The 27,964-nt window shown below is 44.3% G+C and overlaps 1 long non-coding RNA gene across 1 annotated transcript in view; it reads left to right on the forward strand.

Moving 5' to 3' along the window:
* Positions 1–27,964, forward strand: part of LOC126176959 (uncharacterized) — a 633,583-nt gene that overhangs the window by 585,783 nt on the left and 19,836 nt on the right. Inside the window, exon 4 of the long non-coding RNA XR_007535715.1 lies at positions 12,503–12,622. This is a non-coding gene — a long non-coding RNA (uncharacterized LOC126176959). The remainder of the gene's footprint in view (positions 1–12,502; positions 12,623–27,964) is intronic.

Below are 27,964 nucleotides of genomic sequence, written 5' to 3' on the forward strand. Positions count from 1 at the left end.
AAAGCCCAAAGATGCCATTTCCGCCACCAACCTAACGCAGGTGGATTTCTCACAAGTAGGGCAAACCTCTTTGCCTACTTGACCACTACGAGAGTTGGCTATTCTGTACCAGTGCTGCTGAATCTCTACGACTATCGCAGACTTTCTGCAGCAGACTACGCCACCGTCTAGCAACGTGACACACAACCACATTCATTCAATCACGCCACTATGAGAGTAAAGAGAAAAGAGAAACAAGAAAAAGAAAGAGAAATACTTGTGAAATTGGGCTACCGGACTAATGAAAGGTGGCTACAGGACCCTTTCAACGGTAGCAAGTGTTCAATTGAGTTTTAGGCGGCCTATTTGAACAGTTGTTTAGCATTTATTCTACCATTCAAATAATACAAAGTTATTAGTCGGTATTTTTTTATATATAGATTTTACACTACTGGCCATTAAAATTGCTACATCAACAAGAAATGCGGATGATAAAAGGGTATTCATTGGGCAAATATATTATACTAGATCTGACATCTGATTACATTTTCACGCAATTTGGGTGCATAGATCCTGAGAACTCAGTACCCAGAATAACCACCTCTGGTCGTAATAACGGCCTTGATACGCCTGGGCATTGAGTCAAACAGGTCTTGGATGGCGTGTACAGGTACAGCAGCTCATGCAGCTTCAACACGATACCACAGTTCATCAAGAGTAGTGACTGGCGTATTGTGACGAGCCAGTTGCTTGGCCACCATTGACAAGACGTTTTCAATTGGTGAGAGATTTGGAGAATGTGCTGGCCAGGGCAGCAGTCGAACGTTTTCTGCATCCAGAAAGGCACGTACAGGACCTGCAACATGCGGTCGTGCATTATCTTGCCGAAATGTAGGGTTTCGCAGGAATCGAATGAAGGGTAGATCCACGGGTAGTAACACATCTGAAATGTAACGTCCAGTGTTCAAAGTGCCGTAAATGCGAACAAGAGGTGACCGAGACGTGTAACCAATGGCACCCCATACTATCATGCCGGGTGATACGCCAGTATGGCGATGACGAATAAACGCTTCCGATTTCGCCAAACACGGATGCGACCATCATGATGCTGTAAACAGAACCCGGATTCATCCGAAAAAATGACGTATTGCCATTCATGCACCCAGGTCCGTCGTGGAGTACACCATCGCAGGCGCTCCTGTCTGTGTTGCAATGTCAAGGGTAACCGCAGCCATGGTCTCCGAGCTGATAATCCATACTGCTGCAAACGTTGTCGAACTGTTCGTGCAGATGGTTGTTGTCTTACAAACGTCCCCATCTGTTGACTCAGGAATCGAGACGCGGCTGCACGATCCGTTACAGCCATGCGGATGTGTCTATTAACATTTCACCATTTACATTCCTGATCCCCAATCCATGCACGCCCATGATATGTTCAAGCCCTTCATTTTCTGAACCAACTTTTGCGTTCAAGTCACCCATTAAAATTTTAATGTCCCTAGAAATAGTTCGTCTAAGGACTCCGTTAAGCTCTGTATAAAATGCATCTTTTAATTCTTCTTTAGCTATTTCAGTAGGTGCATAGTATTGAATTACAGTGACATATCGCACATTTGTTTTAAAGCGTGCGGTTATTATCCGTTCTGAGACTGGTTTCCACTCCAGTAAGCTCTTCTTGCTGCTTTTAGATAGTAAGAGCCCTACACCATTCGTATGCATTGCGTCCTCACCTGTTTGACCCGCATACAGCAACACTCCACCATTTTGTGTTTGGAATTCCCCAGATTCTGGCCACCTTACTTCACTTAGTCCCAATATATCTAGTCGATAGTTCTCCATCACTTTTTCAACCTGTCTTAGTCTCCCTGCCTCTCTCAACGTCCTTACATTCCAAAAACCGATACGGGTTTTCCTTTTCAGGCCAAAAGTCATATCCTTAAGATCCATCCTGCTGCTTCTCCTTTTAGTTTCTGTGATATGTGTTTTTTGGTGGTGCGGGTTATCAGCCCACAGAGTGTCCTGGTGGGGCTGCCACCTCATGGCCTGGACACGTGCCAATGTTTTATTTCAGGGCCTCACCCCTTAGATAGCTTGTCTTCACCACGACTACAGAACGCTATCCATCCCTTCGCAGTAAGGCCTATGTGCATCAACGTTGTCCTGGTTTTCAAGGATCTTCCGCTGTCCACATTAGGGGACTGTGTCTGCTGCCACACAATCACAAGGAGGAAAAGGAAAGGAAGAGAGTCTATAGGATGGGACAGAACAGAATAGGATAGGACAGGACAGGACAGGACAGGACAGGACATTAGACGGGACGTTGTGAGACACACTTTGTCTGGATCCTCTATAGAGACCTGTCCAGCTTGGGAGGCCCTGCTGGTAGTTACACCACCGCCGGCATAGCCCTCCACTTCATTGGATCACACAAACCCCCTCACCCACATGGACAGTGTTTCGTTAAGGCGGTGTCTCCTGAGGGGGAGTCTACGTTATACTCTACATTATCTTAGAAAATTTCTCGCTGGAGTTGATGAATAGACGATATTCTTTGTGACTGTCTGAGCTTGCAGTCTTTCGCTCTTAAGAAATCAGTTGCAGTGCTACTCCGTAACCCACTACAACGGCGATTGGACTAATCCATAGAAAGACAATTCAAATGCAGCTGTTCTAAAGTTTTCTTTATAAATTTTTATTTAATAGGAATTTTTAATTTGTCAATACAGCTAACACTACAGTTGTTGATATTGTGTTTAAGATGACAAAACACACTTACACCCACCCACCATCCTCCCCCCCACCCCCCCCCCCACCCCCCCCATACACACACACTATGCAATCATTTTTGATAATTTTCTGGGAGAGTTATGAACTATTTCTGGTGAGATATATCTGGATGAACAGATTTGTAGCGCTATCCTTTACAGATGGTTGCATTTTATAGTCGAGGAACAATTTGTTGAAGTTGAAATACGTTTGGGTAAGCACTACGCAGCGAACGCTTAAGATAGTTCATTTAATGCTCGTAAAAACGGCTAGTATATAGATAGGTTGATTGGAAATCAACCCATCAGCACTCTGACGGCAAAGTGTTGTGATGCATCCCTTAGCGCCAAGTGGAAATTCTGTAAGAATCAGTGATTGTGAGGATTAAATTATGCATGAATTTTCCTCCCTGTTTTCTATGTAAACTCATTACGAGTGGAACAAAAAATACTGAAACACATTAAAGTTTCCGCCATATTTCACTGCAGTATGCCTAAATTTCTTCTTGATATCTGAATCTCTACGTTTTTTGGCAACTCTTTTCATCCATCATTTCATCGTAAGTATTCAAGCTAATGTATGTAAGTCTTGATCTTAATCATACAGAATTTTTGCTATGTGAACGTTTTTTTTTAGAAGTATGGAGTCGTTTTATTACCTACTATGTTCATCTTGTTGCCCATGCACCATTGCTCCCATCTCTTCAAACAGATCTCAGTTTCTCATAACCATCTTTGCTATACGGTCTTCAGTCACCACCACCATACCGCTATATCAGCGCAGTACTGTGGGCTAAAGGCTAAATATACACCTCCGTGGCGTAAGCTGTGGTCTCGCTACAGAACAGATATGAGCCTGAGCGACGAACACGTCAGCGGCCGCGCGTTGACTTTGGCGAAATATGTCTGACTTCATAGGCGGCGACGCCGGCGGGGGAAACAGAAGAGACCGGAGAAGGGAGTTCAAAGGGCCGGAAGGGCGCTTCCCTGTCACAGCCGGCGCTGTAACTGCGTCACTTCTCGCAGGCGCCGCGTCAAAGGGCTGGGCCTGTATTCGGCGTCGGCCTGCGTGAATAGGCCAGCGAAACTGTCATCTGCCTCCAGTCACTTGTTATCTGTGGAGCAGCGGAAGACGAGCTTTTGTACAGCAGCGTTTCCTTCTGAATCGAATAATGGCTGATATTAACTGAACCATGTTTGCCCCAATGGATGCTGTAGCTAATACTGTATTTACGAGAAAATTTAATATGTCTTTATTCTCTCTTTTGAAACACTTCGTATGAAAACTTAGAGGTGGCATCTGGCACGTGGTGATTCCATCGGGATCCAAGTCGGAAGTAGAATAGGTTAAAAAAAATACAGGGTGATTCAAAAAGAATACCACAACTTTAAAAATGTGTATTTAATGAAAGAAACATAATATAACCTTCTGTTATACATCATTACAAAGAGTATTTAAAAAGGTTTTTTTTCACTCAAAAACAAGTTCAGAGATGTTCAATATGGCCCCCTCCAGACACTCGAGCAATATCAACCCGATACTCCAACTCGTTTCACACTCTCTGTAGCATATCAGACGTAACAGTTTGGATAGCTGCTGTTATTTCTCGTTTCAAATCATCATTGATGGCTGGGAGAGGTGGCCGAAACACCATATCCTTAACATACCCCCATAAGAAAAAATCGCCGGGAGTAAGATCAGGGCTTCTTGGAGGCCAGTGATGAAGTGCTCTGTCACGGGCTGCCTGGCGGCCGATCCATCGCCTCGGGTAGTTGACGTTCAGGTAGTTACGGACAGATAAGTACCAATGTGGTGGCGCTCCGTCCTGCTGAAATATGAATTGTTGTGCTTCTTGTTCGAGCTGAGGGAACAGCCAGTTCTCTAACATCTCCAGATACTGTAGTCCAGTTACAGTAGCCATCTTAGCATCAACTGACGCTGACGCCTAGTCAACAGCGCCTCAAGCGAACAAATGTACAACTAAATGAAACTTTATAGCTCCCTTAATTCGCTGACAGATAGTGCTTAGCTCTGCCTTTTGTCGTTGCAGAGTTTTAAATTCCTAAAGTTGTGGTATTCTTTTTGAATCACCCTGTATTTCTTTTAATCGGTAATGGCGTATTGAAAATTGACTTCTTTCGAGAAAAGGATACTTATTTCAAGTTTATAGTTGACCTGAGGACTCGTCTTGGCATCTACAACGCGGTATATGATAATTAATAGCGAAAACTGACAAAGATGAAATTATACGGTAGTAGAAGCAACCTCGTTTCAGTAAACATAGGTGGTACAGGAGCCACTTGTGAGATAACTGTGAACGTATCATTATGAGCTGCTACGGGTACCTGTATGAAATGTTGACCTAGTTTGTGCAGATTCATTTGAAAAGTGAACTTTACGAGAAGGTGACATGTCGTTGCCTTCCATCCCACTTTTGATCTCATTTACGAAGTCATTCACAGGGGCTAATGGTTTAATGTCAGCTCCGAAGCACGGTGAAACTTGGCGTTTCTCACACTAAAAAATTATTCTAAGAAAAGAATTCGTTGTCTGACGTCTACTTAGCCACTGCGTCACACCCGCCGTTTCCTACACATCAAAAAGTGGTCTGATTATCGACTTCTTGGTCATAGGGAACTATAAAAACTTCAAATTCTATATCAGCTGAAACCTAAGGTTTCGGAACGAAATGAAAAGGGTCGCAGGAAGCTCGTACACTGTGACAAAAGTGCTTTGCTTTCAGTGGTAATAACCAGCACGTCACAGCATATTAGCCTTCTCTTTGATCTCTTACAGCCATACGATACTCTCAATAGAAATACATTGCCTTGAGCATTGAGCAGAACCGAGATCCGAATCCAGGTCTTTGCCTGAATTCAAGAAAGATTCACAGAGGTTGGAAGCATAGCTGAGGGTTGCTGTAAGCTTAAAAATTTGCGTCGGTGCATGAAATTTGTTCCAGAGTTCTTTTTGACTTGCTGAGGAACAGGAGTGACAGTAGACCAATATGGTTTTAAGTACACTACTGGCCATTAAAATTGCTACCACGAAGATGACGTGCAACAGACGCGAAATTTAACCGACAGGAAGAAGATGCTGTGATATGCAAATGATCAGCTTTTCAGAGCATTCACACAAGGTTGGCGCCGGTGGCGACACCTACAACTTGCTGACATGGGGAACGTTTCCAACCGATTTCTCATACACAAACAACAGTTGACCGGCGTTGCCTGGTGAAACGTTGTTGTGATACCTCGTGTAAGGAGGAGAAATTCGTATCATCACGTTTCTGACTTTGATAAAGGTCGGATTGTAGCCTATCGCGATTGCGGTTTATCACATCGCGACATTGCTGCTCGCGTTTGTCGAGGTCCAATGACTGTTAGCAGAATATGGAACCCGTGGGTTCAGGAGGGTAATACGGAACGCCGTGCTGGATCCCAACGGCCTCGTATCACTAGCATTCGAGATGACAGGTATCTTATCAGCATGGTTGTAACGGATCGTGCAGCCACGTCTCGATCCCTGAGTCAACAGATGGGGACGTTTGCAATACAACAACCATCTGCACGAACAGTTCGACGACGTTTGCAGCAGCATGGACTATCAGCTCCCTGCGAAACCCTACATTTCAGCAGGATAATGCACGACCGCATGTTGGAGGTCCTGTACGGGTCTTCTTGGATATAGAAAATGTTCGAATGCTGCCCTGGCCACCACATTCTCCAGATCTCTCACCAATTGAAAACGTCTGGTCGATGATGGCCGAACAACTGGCTCGTCACAATACGCCAGTCACTACTCTTGATGAACTATGGTATCGTGTTGAAGCTGCACGGACAGCTGTACCTGTACACGCCATCCAAGCTCTGTTAGACTCAATTCTCAGGCGTATCAAGGCCGTTATTACTGCCAGAGGTGGTTGTTCTGGGTACTGATTTCTCAGGATCTATGCACCCAAATTCCGTGAAAATGTAATCACATGTCAGTTCTAGTATAATATATTTGTCCAATGAATACCCGTTTATCATCTGCATTTCTTCTTGGTGTAGCAATTTTAATGGCCAGTAGTGTAAATAATTTACAGCAAGATGATTACCATGATTACATGAGAACATTCGCAAGCAAGGAAACTGTCTTAATAGTTCAGTGCTTTTAGTTTCATTTTGTTTTATGGGTGTGCCCTTACGATTCGTTTGCTAAAAGAATTCATAGGATCTCACGCGAAGTTAAATGCAGTCTTTAGAGCATGGAGTAAGTTGGATGCATTCGTGTTGAAAAATTCATCCGCTCCGACTTCTCGAATGGCTTCATATCAGTAAAACGAATACAACCCAGCAGAGAAACAGACTTTGAGCATCCATATGCACTAGCGTCTTCCGTCGGATGCATTATTGAGCCGGAATCGTTGGGCTTAATGATTTCAGTTCGACTCAATTGATTCTTTTACACACCCTCCGAGTAAATCAGTTGCTGTAGAGATATCCTAAATGTCATTCGCATCCATGCTTTCTGCTCATCTGATGGCCTACTACATCGTTAACAGAAAATTATTTGCCCTTGTTCTGCCTTAAACACAATTTACAACATTCATGGCTGTGTTTTCCATTTACAGAAGTTTGGAAATAAGGAGTCATTCTAGTGGGTACCAGATCACATTGGTATTCAGAGAAATGAATTAACGGCTGTGAGAGCCAAGAAGGAATGTACTCAAAAAGGACTTGGGATCAGTGTGATGTATTTCGGCCGGCCGCTGTGCACGAGCAGTTCCAGGCGCTTCAGTCTGGAACCGCGCTGCTGCTACGGTCGCAGGTTCGAATCCTACATCGGGCATGGATGTGTGTGATGTCCTTAGGTTGGTTAGGTTTAAGTACACTCCTGGAAATGGAAAAAAGAACACATTGACACCGGTGTGTCAGACCCACCATACTTGCTCCGCACACTGCGAGAGGGCTGTACAAGCAATGATCACACGCACGGCACAGCGGACACACCAGGAACCGCGGTGTTGGCCGTCGAATGGCGCTAGCTGCGCAGCATTTGTGCACCGCCGCCGTCAGTGTCAGCCAGTTTGCCGTGGCATACGGAGCTCCATCGCAGTCTTTAACACTGGTAGCATGCCGCGACAGCGTGGACGTGAACCGTATGTGCAGTTGACGGACTTTGAGCGAGGGCGTATAGTGGGCATGCGGGAGGCCGGGTGGACGTACCGCCGAATTGCTCAACACGTGGGGCGTGAGGTCTCCACAGTACATCGATGTTGTCGCCAGTGGTCGGCGGAAGGTGCACGTGCCCGTCGACCTGGGACCGGACCGCAGCGACGCACGGATGCACGCCAAGACCGTAGGATCCTACGCAGTGCCGTAGGGGACCGCACCGCCACTTCCCAGCAAATTAGGGACACTGTTGCTCCTGGGGTATCGGCGAGGACCATTCGCAACCGTCTCCATGAAGCTGGGCTACGGTCCCGCACACCGTTAGGCCGTCTTCCGCTCACGCCCCAACATCGTGCAGCCCGCCTCCAGTGGTGTCGCGACAGGCGTGAATGGAGGGACGAATGGAGACGTGTCGTCTTCAGCGATGAGAGTCGCTTCTGCCTTGGTGCCAATGATGGTCGTATGCGTGTTTGGCGCCGTGCAGGTGAGCGCCACAATCAGGACTGCATACGACCGAGGCACACAGGGCCAACACCCGGCATCATGGTGTGGGGAGCGATCTCCTACACTGGCCGTACACCACTGGTGATCGTCGAGGGGACACTGAATAGTGCACGGTACATCCAAACCGTCATCGAACCCATCGTTCTACCATTCCTAGACCGGCAAGGGAACTTGCTGTTCCAACAGGACAATGCACGTCCGCATGTATCCCGTGCCACCCAACGTGCTCTAGAAGGTGTAAGTCAACTACCGTGGCCAGCAAGATCTCCGGATCTGTCCCCCATTGAGCATGTTTGGGACTGGATGAAGCGTCGTCTCACGCGGTCTGCATGTCCAGCACGAACGCTGGTCCAACTGAGGCGCCAGGTGGAAATGGCATGGCAAGCCGTTCCACAGGACTACATCCAGCATCTCTACGATCGTCTCCATGGGAGAATAGCAGCCTGCATTGCTGCGAAAGGTGGATATACACTGTACTAGTGCCGACATTGTGCATGCTCTGTTGCCTGTGTCTATGTGCCTGCGGTTCTGTCAGTGTGATCATGTGATGTATCTGACCCCAGGAATGTGTCAATAAAGTTTCCCCTTCCTGGGACAATGAATTCACGGTGTTCTTATTTCAATTTCCAGGAGTGTAGTTCTAAGTCTCAGATGTTAAGTCCCATAGTGCCTGGAGCCATCTGAATTTTGTCGTATTTCATGCTATACCATTAGCGTTGAGAGGCAAGGGCGTCATATGCTGGTGCGCAGAAGAGTGGTTGGAAGTGATGGGAAATAAGCTGTTGTTGATTAAATCAGCTAGTAGGCTGTGGTGCACCCCCTCTTGGCTAGCGGACCCTCCACTGTGCGGTCTAGATTTCAGTATGCATCATATAAGGGGTGGCAAATGTCTCCATTTGAAGGCTGTACAGTTCGGAATCGGCATGCCAATAAGGCAAAATCGCCCTGAATATTGAAACGAAGCTGTCATCCCACCGACGAACCAGGTTAACGATATCCATTTGGTAAAACACCATGTTATGCTCCGTGAAGAAGTTCCAATTGCCTGCCGCACATCCTCACCGTAAGGGAGTTGTTGATCCTTCAGGGCATTTTTCAAAGGACTGAGTTCACGATAATCGCTTGGGGAGAGATCACGGATAGAGGGCGGATGTTAGTGTGTCTCCCTCTTGAGTTGGCGTAATCCCTGCGTTAAGGCATTTTGGATACGGGATTTGCCTAATCATCAAGTAGTGGCACTCATTGGGAACTTTGCGCTACATTCCGCGACGGTGATTACCAACAGACATGCTGCCCCATACAAATTATACACTCACAGATGGATGTCTACCAGTATCTGTCCTTCAGGAACCAAGAAAAGAATAACAGTACGTTGGCCCCGTTCGTACGCATTTGATAGTGTCGCCAGAGTTCACGTTCCCGCATAGGATGCACGCTCGTTGAAAAGACACAAATGCCACACTAATCCCTCGTGTACATGTCGGTGTCGCACAAAGTTGCATGTACGCAGCAGCAATGCCCCAAAATGAAAACTTTTTGATCGCCCTTATACACTGTGTGATCAAAAGTATCCGGACACCTGGCTGAAAATTATTTACAAGTTTGTGGCGCCCTCCATCGGTATTGCTAGAATGCAGTATGGTGTTGGCCCACCCTTAGCTTTGATGACAGCTTCCACTCCCTCAGCCATACGTTGAATCGGGTGCTGGGAGGTTTCTTGGGGAATGGCAGCCCATTGTTCACGGAGTGCTGCACTGAGGAGAGATATCGATGTCGGTCGGTGAGGTCTGGCACGAAGTGACGTTCCAAAACATCCTAAAGGTGTTCTGTAGGATTCAGCTCAGGACTCTGCGCAGGCCAGTCCATTACAGGAATGTTATTGTCGTGTAACCACTCCGCCACAGACCGTGCACTATGAAAAGGTACTCGATCGTGTTGAAAGATGCAGTCGCCGTTCCCGAATTTCTCTTCCAAGGTGGGAAGCAAGAAGGTGCATAAAAAGTCATCGTAGGCCTGTGCTGTGATAGTGCCAATCAAAACAAGAAGGGGTGGAAGCCTATTCCATGAAAAATACGACCACACCACAACACCACCGCCTCCGAATTTTACTGTTGGCACTAAAAACGCTGGCCAATGACAGTTCACAGGGCATTCACCATACCCACATCCTGCCATCGGATCGCGACATTGTACACCGTGATTCGTTACTCCACACAACATTTTTCCACTAGTCAATCGTCCAATTTTTACGCTCCTTACAGCAAGCGAAGCGCCGTTTGGCTTTTACCGGCGTGATGTGTGGCTTATGAGCTGCCGCTCGACCATTAAATGCAAGTTTTCTCACCTCCCGCCTAACTGTCATAATACTTGCAGTGGATCCTGATGCAGTTTGGAATTCCTGTGTGATGGTCTGGATAGACGTCTGCCTATTACACATTACGCCCATCTTCAACTGCCGGCGGTCCCTGTGAGTCAAGAGACGAGGCCGAACTATACCCTTTTGTGCTGTACGTGTCCCTTTACGTTTCCACTTCACTGTCACATCGGAAACAGTGGACCTAGGTATGTTTAGGAGTGTGGAAATCTCGCGTACAGACGAGTGACACACGTCCAAGTTCGAAGTCCTTTAGTTCCGCGGAGCGCCCCATTCTGCTCTGTCACTATGACTACTGAGGTCGCTGATATGGAGTACCTGGCAGTTGGTGGCAGCAAAATGCATCTAATATGAAAAAAGTATGTTTCTTGCGGTGTCCGGATAGTTTTGATCACATAGTGTATTTTATTCTGAGACAAGAGAGCAGATGCTACTTTACAAGGTGATCTGTCTTTTACTTCAGCAGATCGTGAGACGAATCTAACGCGATGTTTAAGATTTTGCGAAACGTCTGACTAGCTTACTAACTCGTTAGGGAGAAGGTTTAATATCTTTGTGATTTCAAGTGAATTTATTTTAGGCGTTTCGCAAATAGTTCACATGGCTCTAAGCACTATGGGATTTAAAATCTGAGGTCATCAGTCCCCTAGAACTACTTAAACCTAACTAACCTAAGGACATCACACACATCCATGCCCGAGGCAGGATTCGAAACTGCGACCGTAGCAGGAGCGCGGTTCCGGATTGTAGCGCCTAGAACCACTCGGCCACAGCGGCCGGCTATGTGTTTCTAGTTTTACCTATTTTAACGACAGTCACGGCCCTATGCTCAGATCTGCCAAATGGAAAACATGGTGTTGGTTTATTGTAAACAGTTATTCTAGCCAAATAATGAGGTATATGGAAACTGGTTATGTTCTGAAAAATAGGATATACTGAACGGTGCGGTATGTTTACTGTCCTTACCCGCGCTGGGTGCGTGGTCAATCACGTGAAAGTAATGATATACGTCTCCTCGTTTCCCATTGCCTGTCCGGAGCAAGCCCTCATATGAAAGAGTTGTCTGCTACGGCCTCTGATTGGCTACTTTTGGAGAATAGAATCTCCGGAACGACGTAACAACAACGGGTGGCTTTAGTCTCAGGGTTAACGTGCATCCGGAAAGATGTACGCACTGCGAGGGTGTGTTTTATTCTACTTCGACTGTTTGTCATATTTCAAAGCGCTTGAGATTGAGGGTGTACACATTCCACCACGATTGTTTTTGTGGGAAATTAAACATATCGTGCCATCCCTACAAAAATACCTATCGCTAGTAGCCAAACGATGTAGGAAATTCGTAGCGATCCTCGTTACAGTCAAGGGAAGCGATAACAGCAAACCTGAGACAGTGCGGTATCTTCTTCCCAGGAGACAGGACTACAGAAAGCGCAAGGTGGGTGCACAGACCCTCCGTCCCATATGCCTGGAGTGCGTAAGTCCAGCTGTAGCATCTGGAAGCAATGTTTGTTAGAATTAGCTCCCATCATTATGTTTTCAGAGGTAATGACGGCTGGAGTTGTTGCACCGTCCATAAAAAGCAAAATCCTTTTTGAAGTGCCACTGTGGCTTACGATTTTGAGTTGATTTCGTAATCACACAGTGAAAGATTGACTGGCACTATTTTAGAGAAGACTATGTTTCCAGAACGTGTGCAAATGTTAGGAATGCCCTCGTGTTCCAGATGGAGCTGGAGGACCTGTACCGGCGCTACTGCTCGCGGCTGAAGCAGTCGCTCTTCCTGTCCGGGCTCGGTGTTTCCACGGCCAGCTGCGCATGCGCACTCACCGCTCTGCTCATACAGGTAAGTGTTGTGGACTGACAAGACAGCCAGTCCACAGTGACGGGTAACCGAAATGCACGCGTACACCCACGCCGGCTGGCGTGAGGTCTGAAACAGGATACGTAATGAATGCTATAAAGAAAAGTACGTAGCTGCGTTAATACTTAACTTTATTCCATCATTGTGGTACATCGCTCTTGGTTATACAAGTGAGACTCTCTCCAGAAATGGTTAATGGCGCCTTGCTAGGTCGTAGCCATGGACTTAGCTGAAGGCTATTCTAACTGTCTCTCGGCAAATGAGAGAAAGGCTTCGTCATTGTAGTCGCTAGCAAAGTCGTCCGTACAACTGGGCGAGTGCTAGTACGTCTCTCTAGACCTGCCGTGTGGTGGCGCTCGGTCTGCAATTACTGACAGTGGCGACACGCGGGTCCGACATGTAGTAATGGACCGCGGCCGATTTAAAGCTACCACCTAGCAAGTGTGGTGTCTGGCTGTGACACCACAGTAAGCACCATCAAAAAATGGCTCTAGGCACTATGGGACTTAACATCGGAAGTCATCAGTCCCCTAGACGTAGAACTACTTAAACCTAAGGACATCACATACATCCAAGCCCGAGGCAGGATTCGAACCTGCGACCGTACAATCCGCGTGGTTCCAGAGTTAAGCACCATCCTTGGGATACTCTTCGTGTAGGGCAATTCTTACGATCGCTTAAAAACCTCCGAAGCGATGCAGATGACGCTGAGACGAGTAATTTAATATAAGACACCTGGGGACCACAAATGTAGGGACATGCCCGAAAACTGTATGAAAAATTGACAAGTGACGTCAGCAGATGACGTACGTTGCCGCAACTGATCATCCCAACCCAAGTCAAGTTCAGGGTGTTTATAAATGAGTATCGGGGTTTTAACGCTTTATAATATTTATTATATTAAACTTACAGTATATAAATGATATGTAAAGTGAAAGAGCAGCTCAAACAGTTGTGTTTGGCACCAGTGCACATGCGCAACGCGAAATGTTTCCGCCGAAATCCGCTCGATTGGTTGAACTTCACTGTGCCCATGCACTGGATAGGCCGCAAGGGGCCCAATGACAGGGCTTGCTTTGCATGGCCTCCACGTTTACCGAAACAAACGCAATGCGATTTTTTTCTTTGGGGCTTCATCAAGGGTCGTGTGCACGTGCCACCGCTACCAGCAGACCTCCCTGAATTAAGAAACCGGATTGAAGGAGCAGACCTGATGTTTGCCGTGTGATAAATGGTGCTCACATTGAACATTTATAAGGTTCTTGGTAAAACTGTTTGAGTTGCTCTTTCATTTGCCATATCATTTATAACTGTAAGTTTAATATAGTAAATATTATAAAGCCTTAAAACCCCGATATTCATTTATAAACAACCTGTATTCTTGTCGGTGTGGCTCCTGGCCTACGTGCACGTCTACAGCTCGATCGGCTCAGGGTTCCAATCTTCTGTGTGGCAGGAAGTATTTTTTTTTCATTGGTTTAGACGATTATGTCTTTATATTGAAAATACAGGGTGATTGAAAAAGAATACCACAACTTTAGGAATTTAAAACTCTGCAACGACAAAAGGCAGAGCTAAGCACTATCTGTCGGCGAATTAAGGGAGCTATAAAGTTTCATTTAGTTGTACATTTGTTCGCTTGAGGCGCTGTTGACTAGGCGTCAGCGTCAGTTGATGCTAAGATGGCGACCGCTCAACAGAAAGCTTTTTGTGTTATTGAGTACGGCAGAAGTGAATCGACGACAGTTGTTCAGCGTGCATTTCGAACGAAGTATGGTGTTAAACCTCCTGATAGGTGGTGTATTAAACGTTGGTATAAACAGTCAACTACCCGAGGCGATGGATCGGCCGCCAAGCAGCCCGTGACAGAGCACTTCATCACTGGCCTCCAAGAAGCCCTGATCTTATCCCCTGCGATTTTTTCTTATGGGGGTATGTTAAGGATATGGTGTTTCGGCCACCTCTCTCAGCCACCATTGATGATTTGAAACGAGAAATAACAGCAGCTATCCAAACTGTTACGCCTGATATGCTACAGAGAGTGTGGAACGAGTTGGAGTATCGGGTTGATATTGCTCGAGTGTCTGGAGAGGGCCATACTGAACATCTCTGAACTTGTTTTTGAGTGAAAAAAACCTTTTTAAATACTCTTTGTAATGATGTATAACAGAAGGTTATATTATGTTTCTTTCATTAAATACACATTTTTAAAGTTGTGGTATTCTTTTTGAATCACCCTGTATATTTGTAATTTCATTTACCGGTCTCGCGATACCCGCTGGTTTATTGCAAAGTACAGTACAGTTCAACAAAAAACTAACGTATTGCGTTATAAGCTTACGAATCGCTTTGCTACCAGTAAACCCTGTACGTTTTCTTTACTGAATAAATGCTCTAAACAAAATAAAAAGGGACAAAAGGAAAGAGGCACAAAATAAGTACAGCTTTTGTTTGGTTACAGCAAGGACAATAATGTAAGTTCTACGTTTACAACAGGTAACATTTCGAAAAGTGTTCGATAAAAGAGTAGCCTAGAGGAGCGACGTGTAGCGCTGCCCCTGCCAGCGATGGTAGCATCGACAAGCTCAACCGCTGCGCGTACGGCGCGATACGTCACCTAGTGACGTCACATTTCGACGTTTGTCATCCACTTCAGGGTATTCTCGACATTTTCGGCCGCCTGTGTCTTATATTAAAATAATTGTCTCAGTGTCATCTACGTCGCTTCGGGGTTCTTTAAACGTTAGCAAGAATCACGCTATATAGCAAGCCGACCTACTCGGTATAAATATTTACAAGTAGATATAGCAGCCTTCAGAATATCTTGGGAGTTCTAATAGATCTGAAGCTCTGAAGCACAGGGCCTACATGTTCCTAACAAAGTGATTTTATGAAACAAACCGACTTACTTTCGTCAAAATTATTTTATTGTTGTTGTTGTTGTTGTGGTCTTCAGTCCTGAGACTGGTTTGATGCAGCTCTCCATGCTACTCTATCCTGTGCAAGCTTCTTCATCTCGCAGTACCTACTGCAACCTACATCCTTCTGAATCTGCTTAATGTATTCATCTCTTGGTCTCCCCCTACGATTTTTACCCTCCACGCTGCCCTCCAATACTAAATTGGTGATGCCTTGATGCCTCAGAACATGTCCTACGAACCGATCCCTTCTTCTGGTCAAGTTGTGCCACAAACTTCTCTTCTCCCCAATCCTATTCAATACTTCCTCATTACTTATGTGATCTACCCATCTAATCTTCAGCATTCTTCTGTAGCACCACATTTCGAAAGCTTCTATTGTCTTCTTGTCCAAACTATTTACCGTCCATGTTTCACTTCCATACATGGCTACACTCCATACAAATACTTTCAGAAATGACTTCCTGACACTTAAATCTATACTCGATGTTAACAAATTTCTCTTCTTCAGAAACGCTTTCCTTGCCATTGCCAGTCTACATTTTATATCCTCTCTACTTCGACCATCATCAGTTATTTTGCTCCCCAAATAGCAAAACTCCTTTACTACTTTAAGTGTCTCATTTCCTAATCTAATACCCTCAACATCACCCGACTTAATTCGACTACATTCCATTATCCTCGTTTTGCTTTTGTTGATGTTCATCTTATATCCTCCCTTCAAGACACCATCCATTCTGTTCAACTGCTCTTCCAAGTCCTTTGCTGTCTCTGACAGAATTACAATGTCATCGGCGAACCTCAAAGTTTTTATTTCTTCTCCATGGATTTTAATACCTACTCCGATTTTTTCTTTTGTCTCCTTCACTGCTTGCTCAATATACAGATTGAATAACATCGGCGAGAGGCTACAACCCTGTCTTACTCCCTTCCCAACCACTGCTTCCCTTTCATGACCCTCGACTCTTATAACTGCCATCTGGTTTCTATACAAATTGTAAATAGCCTTTCGCTCCCTGTATTTTACCCCTGCCACCTTTAGAATTTGAAAGAGAGTATTCCAGTCAACATTGTCAAAAGCTTTCTCTAAGTCTACAAATGCTAGAAACGTAGGTTTGCCTTTCCTTAATCTTTCTTCTAAGATAAGTCGTAAGGTCAGTATTGCATCACGTGTTCCAGTATTTCTACGGAATCCAAACTGATCTTCCCCGAGGTCGGCTTCTACTAGTTTTTCCATTCGTCTGTAAAGAATTCGTGTTAGTTTATTTTATTTTATGAAACAAGCAATGTACAGTGCAAACACAGGGAACTCATAATGCATTGTATACTACCCTTACAATTCACTAATGAAGTTAATTGTAACGTTAAACAAAGATCATATTTATATAATATATACGACTGTCAGTTGTAGTGTTACAAGGGCACTAATTCAATGTTCGGCGAAGTAACTATTCCTAACGTTTAGCCGGCCGCGGTGGCCAAGCGGTTCTAGGCGCTTCAGTCCGGAACCGCGCGACTGCTACGGTCGCAGGTTCGAATCCTGCCTCGGGCATGGGTGTGTGTGATGTCCTTAGGTTAGTTAGGATTAAGCAGTTCTAAGTTCTAGGGGACTGATGACCTCAGATGTTAAGTCCCATAGTGCTCAGAGCCATTTGAACCATTTGTACCTAACGTTTAGTTTACCTACATTTCAGTTATCCTGACACTTTCCTCCCTCGTCAAAATTTGTGTGTGTGTGTGTGTGTGTGTGTGTGTGTGAGAGAGAGAGAGAGAGAGAAAGAGAGAGAGAGAGAGAGAGAGAGTAGTAGTAGTAGTAGTAGTAGTAGTAGTGGCTGTCCTCCATCTTAAACAATAAGTTTAAATTGGGATCCGTTGCGTGGATGAACACTACGAAGTTTTAGAATTACTTGTGATTTCAAATTTTAATTTCTTTTCGTCGGGAAATAGTTTATCTGGTCCGGAGAAACATATATTGAGTTGTAAATTGGTGCAGTAAAAAAAGAAGAGTTTTAACACTATGGGACCTTGCTGCATTCAATCACGTTTTTCACAGTAAACTATTGAGGCCTGAAGTCATTTCCTGGCTAAGTTATCCTGAGATTGTGATGATGGAGGAAGCGGCTTTTTTTCTTGTTACGATCAACAATATTTTGCACAAAGGTTCCACAACACTGTACATATCTGTGGTTGCATCGTCACATAAGAATAACTTTTTCTACGTGGGTTTTATGACAACATAAAAAGAATTGAAACTTCCTGGCAGATTAAAACTGTGTGGCCGACCGAGACTCGAACCCCCGAGTTCGAGTCTCGGTCGGGCACACAGTTTTAATCTGCCAGGAAGTTTCATACCAGCGCACACTCCGGTGCAGAGTGAAGATCTCATTCTGGATAAAAAGAACTGCTTTTAACATGCGTTTGGAGATATAGCACTTTTTGCCTTATTTTGTATTACTGACACACTTACAGGCTTTCAAAACAAAATCTAATATGATGGATAAAATTAATTTGTTGCTTTTGATGTCGTTTACATGAGGGTTCAGAGTTAGTTTTCATGTCAGTTATTCGACTCTTTTGAAGTAATGAAAGCATGTCACTCTGCCAGACACCTCGTTTATTGCTCGGCAACACACGCTGCTTGGCGACCAGAGTGTCAGGCGGCTGTTGATACTCGTGGTCCCAAACACCGCACCAACCGCTCGATACGCCTGTTACACCCCTCCACACGCACCACCCCGTATTCATCGCTCTGCGGTAACTTGTTGCTTTTTCCCGTTACCTGCACAATTCTGCCCATGCTGCCCACTCGTCGCAGTGTCGTGAAGAGCTCTGTAATTATTAGCTTTTCAAATTTCGAATAATTTCGTGTCACTTCTCGCCCATCAGCACACGCCATCCACCCAACACCATGTGACGTAGCTCTAAGCCAAATAAATAGACACACTGAGAAACGATAGTGTTATTAGATCCCAACTACACTCATGCTCATAAATTAAGGATAATTGCAGAATGTGGTGCCACACAACGTGACACTACACGAAACTGGCGCTAATAGCATAGGCAAATGGGGAACACACACACGACACAGATCTGTAAGTCCACGGTATTGGTATAAGTTGAGAGAACTGTCCCGAAACACATATGCTACAAAACGCCACTGTTACCTCCGCATGTACTCCAACTTCAGTATGGGATGTGATCACCATGCAAACGTACACAGGCCGCACAACGGGTTGGCATACTCTGGATCAGGTGGTCGAGCAGCTGCTGGGGTATAGCCTCCCATTCTTGCATCAGTGCCTGACGGAGCTCCTGAAGTGTCCTAGTGGTTTGAAGACGTGCAGCGATACGTCGACCGTGAGCACCCCAGACGTGCTCGATGGGGTTTAGGTCTGGAGAACAGGCAGGCCACTCCATTCGCCTGATATCTTCTGTTTCAGTGTACTCCTCCACGATGGCAGTTGGCTGAGCCCGTGCGTTATCATCCATCAGGAGGAAGGTGAGACCCAATACACCCCTGAAAAGGCGGACGTACTGGTGCAAAATGACGTCCCGATACATCTGACCTGTTAAAGTTCCTCTGTCAAACACATTCAGGGGTGTACGTGCGCCAATCATAATCCCATCCCATACCATCTAACCACGACCTCCATACAGGTCCCTCTCGAGGACATTAAGGGTTTGGTATCTGGTTCCTGGCTCACGCCAGTTGAAACCCCGGCGAGAATCACTGTTCAGACTATACCTGGCCTCGTCCGTGAACATAACCTGGGACCACTGTTCCAATGACCATGTACTGTGTTCTTGACACAAGGCTTTATGGGCTGTCCTGTGACCAGGGGTCAGTGGAATGCACCTTGCAGGTCTCCGGGCGAATAAACCATGTCTGTTCAGTCGTCTGTAGACTGTATGTCTGGAGACAACTGTGCCACTGGCTGAGGTAAGGTCCAGAGCAAGGCTACCTGCAGTACTGCGTGGCTGTCCGCAGGCACTGATGGTGAGATATAGGCCTTCTTGTGGTGTTGGTCACTGTGGACGTCCCGTACTGTAGCGCCTGGACACGTTTCCTGTCTGCTGGAATCGTTGCCATAATCTTGAGATCACATTTTTTGGCTCACGGAGGGCCCGTGCTACGGCCTGCTGTGTTTGACCAGCCTCCAGTCGCCCTAGTATTCTACCCTCATAACGTCATCAATATGTGCTCTTTGAGCCATTTTCAACACACAGTCACCATTAGCACGTCTGAAAACGTCTGCACACTTACTCGCTGCACCGTACTCTGACATTCACGAACACACCTGTGCGTATTTGGGCTACTGCCAGCGCCACCGTGCGACGATCGCAGATCAAATGCACTGCATGGTCATACCCGAGGTGATTTAACCCGCAAACCGCCACCAGAAAGTTGTTTCACCATGTAGCAGCATTATCGTTAATTTATGACCATGGGTGTTGAAGAAAGAGTGGAATCTGGAGAGAGATTATCCTTCCTTGACTTCGAGAAAGGCTTCCATACGGTTTTAATATTTTTTTGTGGTATTCAAAAAAATTTAAAAACCTCTCTCACACCGGCCTGATTTAGCATCACCGATCAGGATAGTAAAAAGCATGCGTATATTAAGGGAATTTTCATTCACAAAGTAGGCTTATCACATTCACACAGTTCAATACTGTTCCATCATGATTAAATTGAGCTTAACTTAAATACCATAAGGCAGTGAAGCAATTTCGAAGTCTCGGTGCGACGAAAATTGTCAGTCGATCTCCTGAAAACATTTGTAATAATTATTAATTTTCGGTGATCACATGGGGAAGACCGGAGATCTCCTGGTAAGACCGTGTTAGCCTATTTATTTGAAGTAACTGGATATCTTGAGCATTCAAAACGGTAGGTTCATTCAGTGTAAATCAGACGTCCCCCACTGATCCCGTGCAACACAGCGTAGTAAGCAGACACTGTCAATAATAATCAGTTAAATAATACGCGAACACACTTACTTTAGTTTAGTTCATGTATTGAATTCCTTCTCATGCAGAATCTTATCAAGATGGCGACTAGCTCAACAATACATACATACACATCCTCGTTCTTTCACGGCTAATCGGCAAGATCTCCGTCATTCTTTTCATAAGAGGAAACATAGATAGTAGAGAAGCTATTCCATGGAGTAAATGGACCTCCAAGGAATAATAGGGCTTGAAACTACTTTGCATTGATAATGATCGTATATTAAAGTTTAGGAATCGGTAAGATAAGAAGAGATATTTCGAGATATGTACTGAGTTATATAATTTATAAAATTTCTGAAAATATCGCGGAGAGACCGCTGCGAGAGACATTACACGGTCCTGTTAAAATAAATACTTGCTTACCGAATAACTGAACTGGTGTTCCAGCAAGATGAAAACTTCCTAGCAGTCAAATCGTTTATAATTGAGAGGCGTCAAGATAATGAAAGGCTGGTAGCGTTGGTATATCTGGATGTGATAGGGCCGGTAATATTCTATGGATATACATTGTGGCGCAAATAGAAGTGGCCAGGACGAGTGGATACCACTTGTGACAGCATTAACGGAGGAGGAAGAGACCTGTAGTTACTTTTATCAGTATGGAGCAACTGACCAAACCGCCGGCCTAATCTTGGAGCACATTTACACAATCTTCACACCTGACGGTGTTGTTAGCAGAGGTCAGTATGATCATGGGCCTAGCTGGCCATCCAGGTCAACGGATTTGTCTATGTACTGTAACAGTTGTGACACTAAATGTAGCACTTCTGCTACTAAATGTAACTGGGTTTTCTCTTTTGATGCTGTCAATTGTCAGGATGAGCATTCTAAAGCATTCTGTCAGGGTGAAATTATTAAATTAATCAATTTTCCTCTCTTAACAACATTTGGGCAGGGTGGGTTCTTCCTTGGCTCGGGTATGAGGTAGAATGAAACAGCATTTTTACATAAGATAACTTTTATTGAATGTTTCGTACAGCTGTATCTTACTGGATGTTCTGGTTCGGAGAGCGGCAGCCGTGTCGTTTGCGTAGCCTTCTGCTGCGGCAGCGGCGGCGGCGGCGGCGTCTGATTACGCGTAGCGGTGTGTATCTCGTGTCGCCGTCTCGCCCGGCTGACCGGAGACGCGCAGCGCGAGGTGGCCCGTTTAATTATTGCGAGCGAAGTCGTGCATCGGATGGTGATACCTTGAATGTGGCGTCCCAGTGTTTCTCTTCTCTAAGAGGCCGCGTGTGTTGTGCGTCGGCCAGCGGAGCGGCGCGGCGGGGGAAGGCCAGTGTCCCGGACTCGAACAACGGACTCCCGCTTGCCAGTCTTCGGCTGTCAGGTCTTCATCCCAGCTCACAGGTGACTGCTGATGTGAGGCCGTCTCCTTCCCGTCCTCACGAGTCACCCGGGTACGTAAAGATCAGACTTCAAATACCTTTTAACTTCTGTCTTCTGGCGCCGAGGCTGCTGCTTGCTATTCCATTACAGCGGCGGACTTGGTGCGTCTGTGCATGATGTAGTCTCTTCTTGCATGACGGTCTTCAGCACCGAAACTGACTTAAAACAACTGCTACCCTTCTTCACTTCTTCGTCTTCTTCGTCGCTTGTCTCCGTCTTCGTCTTCGTCTCCGTCTCCGTCTGTCGGGCCCACCGCGTCTCGCGTATTTATTCACTTCAGTTCACTGGAGGTGAACGACTTCACGGCCATTGCCTCTTCTGTCACGTCGAAAAGCTTCTCGAAGAATCTTCTTAACGTCGGTCATTGGCTCTTGGGATGTAGGCGAGGGCCTTTGCTCACATGCGACAACTGAGAAACACGTGAGCCGGTCGGGCGATGCCCTGACGGCTGAATCGACAGCGCCCGCTTATGTGGAACTTGCTGACTTCACGGTCATTGTCTCTTCTGTTCTGCTCGCTGAATGCCAGTATGTAACTCTCTAAACTAAACCAAGTTTTTCATATATATTCTAATTTCTACTTCACTTTGATTTCACTAATTTATTTACTTAAGTACCACTCAACAGTACAATTACTTTATGTTGGGAGCCCTCAAGTATAAGGTGTATCGCAACAACCCGCATGGTCTTCAAGAATTGTAACAGAACATTTCGGATGAGATGGCAGAAATTCCAGCAGTCCAGCTTCGATCTGCCTTCAGCATTTTCGTGACGAGGCCATAAAGTGCCAAGAGATGAATGATGCTCACGTTCAACATCTGCAGAGTCAGGTTAGTACAGTATTTCATTTCATCTGCTATGTTTCTCTGTACCCTGGAGCTCGCTTCTCCGGGCCACTTTTCTATGCCTCATCCTTTATATCACTTCCCAGATAATCTGCAGACTTGTGAGATTCATAAAGAAGGCGCAGTTACGTACAGAGAGATGCCGTCATTAGGAACTTGTTACGGTATGCAGAAGGACTTGAGCATGGTCGCAGCTTGATGCAAAGACTTGCAGCTTCCTCTAAACATAAATAAATTTAATGCCCGACGTAGACGAAAAGATTAATTACGCGATCGTCCATCGTTCAACGGAGCGGCGCGCATGTCACATAAACAGAAATTTTTGTCCAGAACGATTTAAGAGGACACGGCGGTGTAAATTCAACCGTATGGAAGGGAAAGACCAATCTCAGATTTAATCATGGTCACATGGTGGTTATAATCCATTGGTGAGTTTACATGCTGTATGTACTGCACAAATGTCGCATTACTTCAACCAAAGGGCGTTTAAGGTGCAATCTTTCTTCCTTTTTTCTTCGCGGGTACAAAATACATCTTGGGGAGGGAGTGGAGAAATTCACTGATATGACATAGCGTACTGTACTTCAAGTTTAACACAAGTAGCAAACCTGCCAGTCCACAAAGAGATCACGTCGTGATTGCAGAAGGTCAATGATCAGGGCCTGCAGAGCGTAACAAGCAACAAGGCCACGAGGTGAGAGGCTGGAGTTGCTTTAAGACCCCCAATGAATGCTCGGAATGGAATTCTGTCGTACCGATACTCGGTGGAGACATGCGTACAATAGACCCTTCCTTGCCCGCGAAAGGCAAAGGTCCCGAGTTCGAGTCTCGGTCGGGCACACAGTTTTAATCTGCCAGGAAGTTTCATATCAGCGCACACTCCGCTGCAGAGTGAAAATCTCATTCTGGAGACCCTTCCTTCTTCCTCTCCAAGAACACTGAAACTCACGAATAGTTTTCTTAAGAAGGCGTAAAATCTGTCGTCTGGTAATAGCATTCACAGTTCTGAATGCGAATGATACGTTTCATCTGTCCCTCGATGAAATCAGGGGTTCTTTCGGGACAACTTACAAAGGCTGCAGCAAGCTGTCATGATATTTTGGATTGCCTTAATCGCAAGTAACTGGGTCTTTTCGTGAGGTGACGGTGTTGACTCATTTCCGACATGTTGTTAATACTATTGAAATTCTCAACCAACATAAATTTTCGTCTAATGATACATTACAAGTAGGAATTGTTCTTTGCATGTCAGTCACTTAATACGAATTTTGGAATCTTGCAGTCACTATTATTGAGTACAGCGTGCGGACAAGTTTGTTTTAGAGCTGTGTGAATCTGTGGAGTCAGTACTTCATTTTGTACTACAGGTCAAGTGACTTTCGTACGTAGATGTATCGCAAAAGGAACCTATACCACCCCCTGGAATTTAGAATGGCGTATAAAAGCCGTGAAACAGATAGGCCATGTGGTTTACTTATGGGATAACGTATTTGCCAGTTGTTGCGCAAAGAATCTTCATAACTATTTCCTCCATGGTAAACTGTATTTAACGACTGCTAATCTGATTTTAAAAATTTGGCATTAATCTATTGCAATAATGATGTCGCAACAGTCGAAAGCTGTAGAGAATGCCTTCCACTTGAAAACTAAGGACGATCGTTGCAACATTGAAGTTGATCACAGTGATGATATGAAATGATGAACGCACTTCTGATAATCGTGGTGAAGCTCATAATTACAATGATTATTATGTTCCTGATGATGGTGATCGCAACTAAGATGATGCTCATGACGATGATTATAATGAAGATTATGATGGATTTGATGAAGATGTAAACACCATACCGTAAAAAAATTTCGTGTCGTACTCAGAAGTCTTGCCATGTTCGCATATGCAACACTATTTCTAAACGGTTTTGTTCCCATACTGTACGTTTCACTCTTCGCCTGCATAATAAGTGAAGAGATACATTCTGACTGAAATCCATATATTTAACACAGAAAATCGAGAGAAAGCACTTACGCAGGATGAATCCGAACTCTATTAACAAAATTTCAGATTTTCTGAATAATATTTTCTGTGTTTTTGATATAAGGGAACTTCACATCTCAGTATTTAGAAAATATCCTTGAAAAACCTCCAAAATTTATCGGTGGACCTCAGGTTTGCCTTTGTATAAAAATATATTTTATCTAATTTTTGAAGCACAACTTAAAGAACATTGATTATTTCTTAGAGTTTGCATAAGGCTCAGAAATGGATCTGTGCTCTACATGAGCAATAATTTTCCAGCAGAAGAATCCGAGAAAGTCCCTCCTGGGTGTATGTACATCGATAGCCGCTACGGGAAAAAAATACGGACGCGACTTCATGCGTGGCACAAAGCTATAATCCGTCAGGAGACTTCAGTGAAAACAAACAAAATAGGACGCCTTCATTCTTAGTTTTAATGGTAGTCATCATCGTCTGCTGGACTTTAGTAACTGTCGTTGTGAACACGATACATTTTGCGAACGACTTTTGCTATTCCTAACAGAAATTCCATTCTTACAGCCGTAAAACACGCCAGATACGAGACTATGAAATTGTCTGAAAGTCTACAGAGATTTGTCCTTGCTGGACCGTGGGAACCTCATACTATCGGTATAGAGATATACTTCAAAAATATCCTGAGTTAGTACGTACAGTGCCTTACAGTTTTAACTAGATACACAGCGAACGTTGAAGTATGCACATTGTTAGGGTGTTAAATTATTGAATTTATCAGTAATATATCTACCAAATAAGCGATTCACGGCCGCTATGGACGAATAATTCCGGATAAAAGTTTAAATTACCTAAATTAGAGAGAAAACATGTAACGGCGGACTTATTGGTTTAATATAGTTGTTTCCACAGAACAGTTCGTAATATTCACCCCAGAATGTTTAATATACAGCAGTATACAAAATGTTGGTGATGATATCGTACTAAAATCGGTAAAATATGGTACGTATCGATGAACCAATTCGCTCAAAATCCCGTCCCCTGTTTCTTTTCCTCCAAGCAAAGAATTAAAAGACAAATTTAATGGGTTCAAATACCCGTGGTATTTACCATACAGTTAAATAATGTTAGTACTGCAGCATGCTGTAAATATTTGCGAAGCGGCAGTCGGTACGATAATTTGATGGACTTTAACAACCAGCTACGAATAAATTATCAAAATTCAAGCCGAATAATTCCAAATAAATTCTCAAGTTCTCAGCAGCTATTTCCACCGTAGTCTTAAGTAGTAAAAAGATTGACTGTAATTATTTTATCTTCTGAAGACGCTAGCAGAGATATTTTTCAGGAATTTTATTCGAAATAACTCTGCTTGAAAACCGAGAAGGTTTCATTTAGGTATGCTACCATTGTGGACTTGATGGAAACAGTCATGTATTTCCCTATTAAGAGATGATGTTAAAGTATTTTTTCACCAGACATCTTCAAAGTATTTTATCATTTTATATTTGTGCTACTTACTGATGCTCTATGTTTTTTTTTCTCCCAATGCGAAAAAAAGTACTCTTGCGCTGAGCAACAACTACTACCACGCGAAGAGCACAAGAACAGTTGTCAGCTATTACTATTTAACACGCTGTTGTTGTTGTTGTTGTTTTCGGTCCGAAGACTGATTGGATTCAGCTGTCCATGCTAGGCTGTCCTGTGTCACTTTACGTCTAGACATCCTACAACCGTTTGGACCTCCTTAATTTAATCAAGCCTTAGTCTCCCTCTACATATTTTACCACTATGCTTACCCCTACTGCCAAACCGACTGTTTCTTGATGTGTCATGATGTATCATATCAGCAGATCTCCTCTTTAAGTCATGTTGTGCTACAAATTTATTTTCTCGCCAAGGATATTCAGTAATTTCTCCTGTAGTAATGTCTACATTACACTTCCGCACAAGGCTATACTTCAGAAAAATATCGTCAGTAGAACCTAACATTACAATTTACATTCTGCATTAAGAAATTCCTGTTTTTCTAAATGCTTTTCGTTCCTAGTCTACATTTTATATCCTCTCTACTTCGGTCATCATTAGTTATTTTGCTGCCCAAATAGCAAAACTACTATTAGTGTTTCATACCCTGTTCTATCAACATCAACTGATTTAATTCGGCTATCTACCATTATCATTATCTTACTTTTATTTATATTCTTCTTACAATCTCTTTCCAAGATACTATCCATTCCTTTAAAGTACTCTTCCAAATCCTTTGCCTTCTGTGACAAAATTAAAATGTCATGTGCAAACCTTGAAGTTTTACTTTCTTCTCTCTGAACTTTAATTCCCATTTTCAACATTTTTTTTTTTTTTTTTTTTTTTTTTTTTTTTTTTTTTTTTTTGCTGCCTTCATCGCTAGCCAATGAACAGATTAACGAAAATCTGGGAAAGGGTAAAACCCTGTCTCACTCTCCTCTCAACAACTACTTCACTTTCAAATACTGCACCAACAGCCGTTATTTAGATATTGTTTCATTAGGCAAGCAGTTTCGACGCTCCAATCACGTCATCTTCAGATCTGTTGCGTGAATGACACCAACTACCACTCGTGCATGTCTAAGACAAGGCACCAATATTTGCATCTGGTTCCCTAGACATCCGAACATCATGAGCATATTTATATTTATGAAATTGGTACTTGGTGTCGCTCATGCGACAGGCCTGAAGATGACATGATTGGAGCGTCGAAACTGTATGTCTAATAAAAGAATATAAAAAAACTGCTGTTGGTAAAGTATTATTAAATTTCGTCGACCGGCAGCTGTCTCACGCTCCTGAGCCCAAAATGGGGTTACGTTTGCTTCACCTGCAAGTCCTTCGACTCTTACAGCTGCAGGTTTATTTCTCTACAAGTTGCAGATGACCTTTACGTCAACCTGTTATTCCCATATAAAGTCCTCAGTGACGTGAGAAGAAGAACCCAAATTTATTCAGCATTCCTATATTTTCGAAAGCGCTTTCATTCAGTACCACATCAACGCTCCTAAAGAAAATAAATTCATATTGAATATGTAACTGGATTTATGAATCGTTCGAAGTATATTGACAGGCAGGACACAGTACGGTATCCAAAATAGAGACTCATCTACAGACACTGAAGTGATACTCGATGTGCTCCAGGGAAGTGT

The sequence above is a fragment of the Schistocerca cancellata genome, chromosome 3, assembly GCF_023864275.1.
Source record: "Schistocerca cancellata isolate TAMUIC-IGC-003103 chromosome 3, iqSchCanc2.1, whole genome shotgun sequence".
Classification (NCBI taxonomy): Eukaryota; Metazoa; Arthropoda; class Insecta; order Orthoptera; family Acrididae; genus Schistocerca; species Schistocerca cancellata.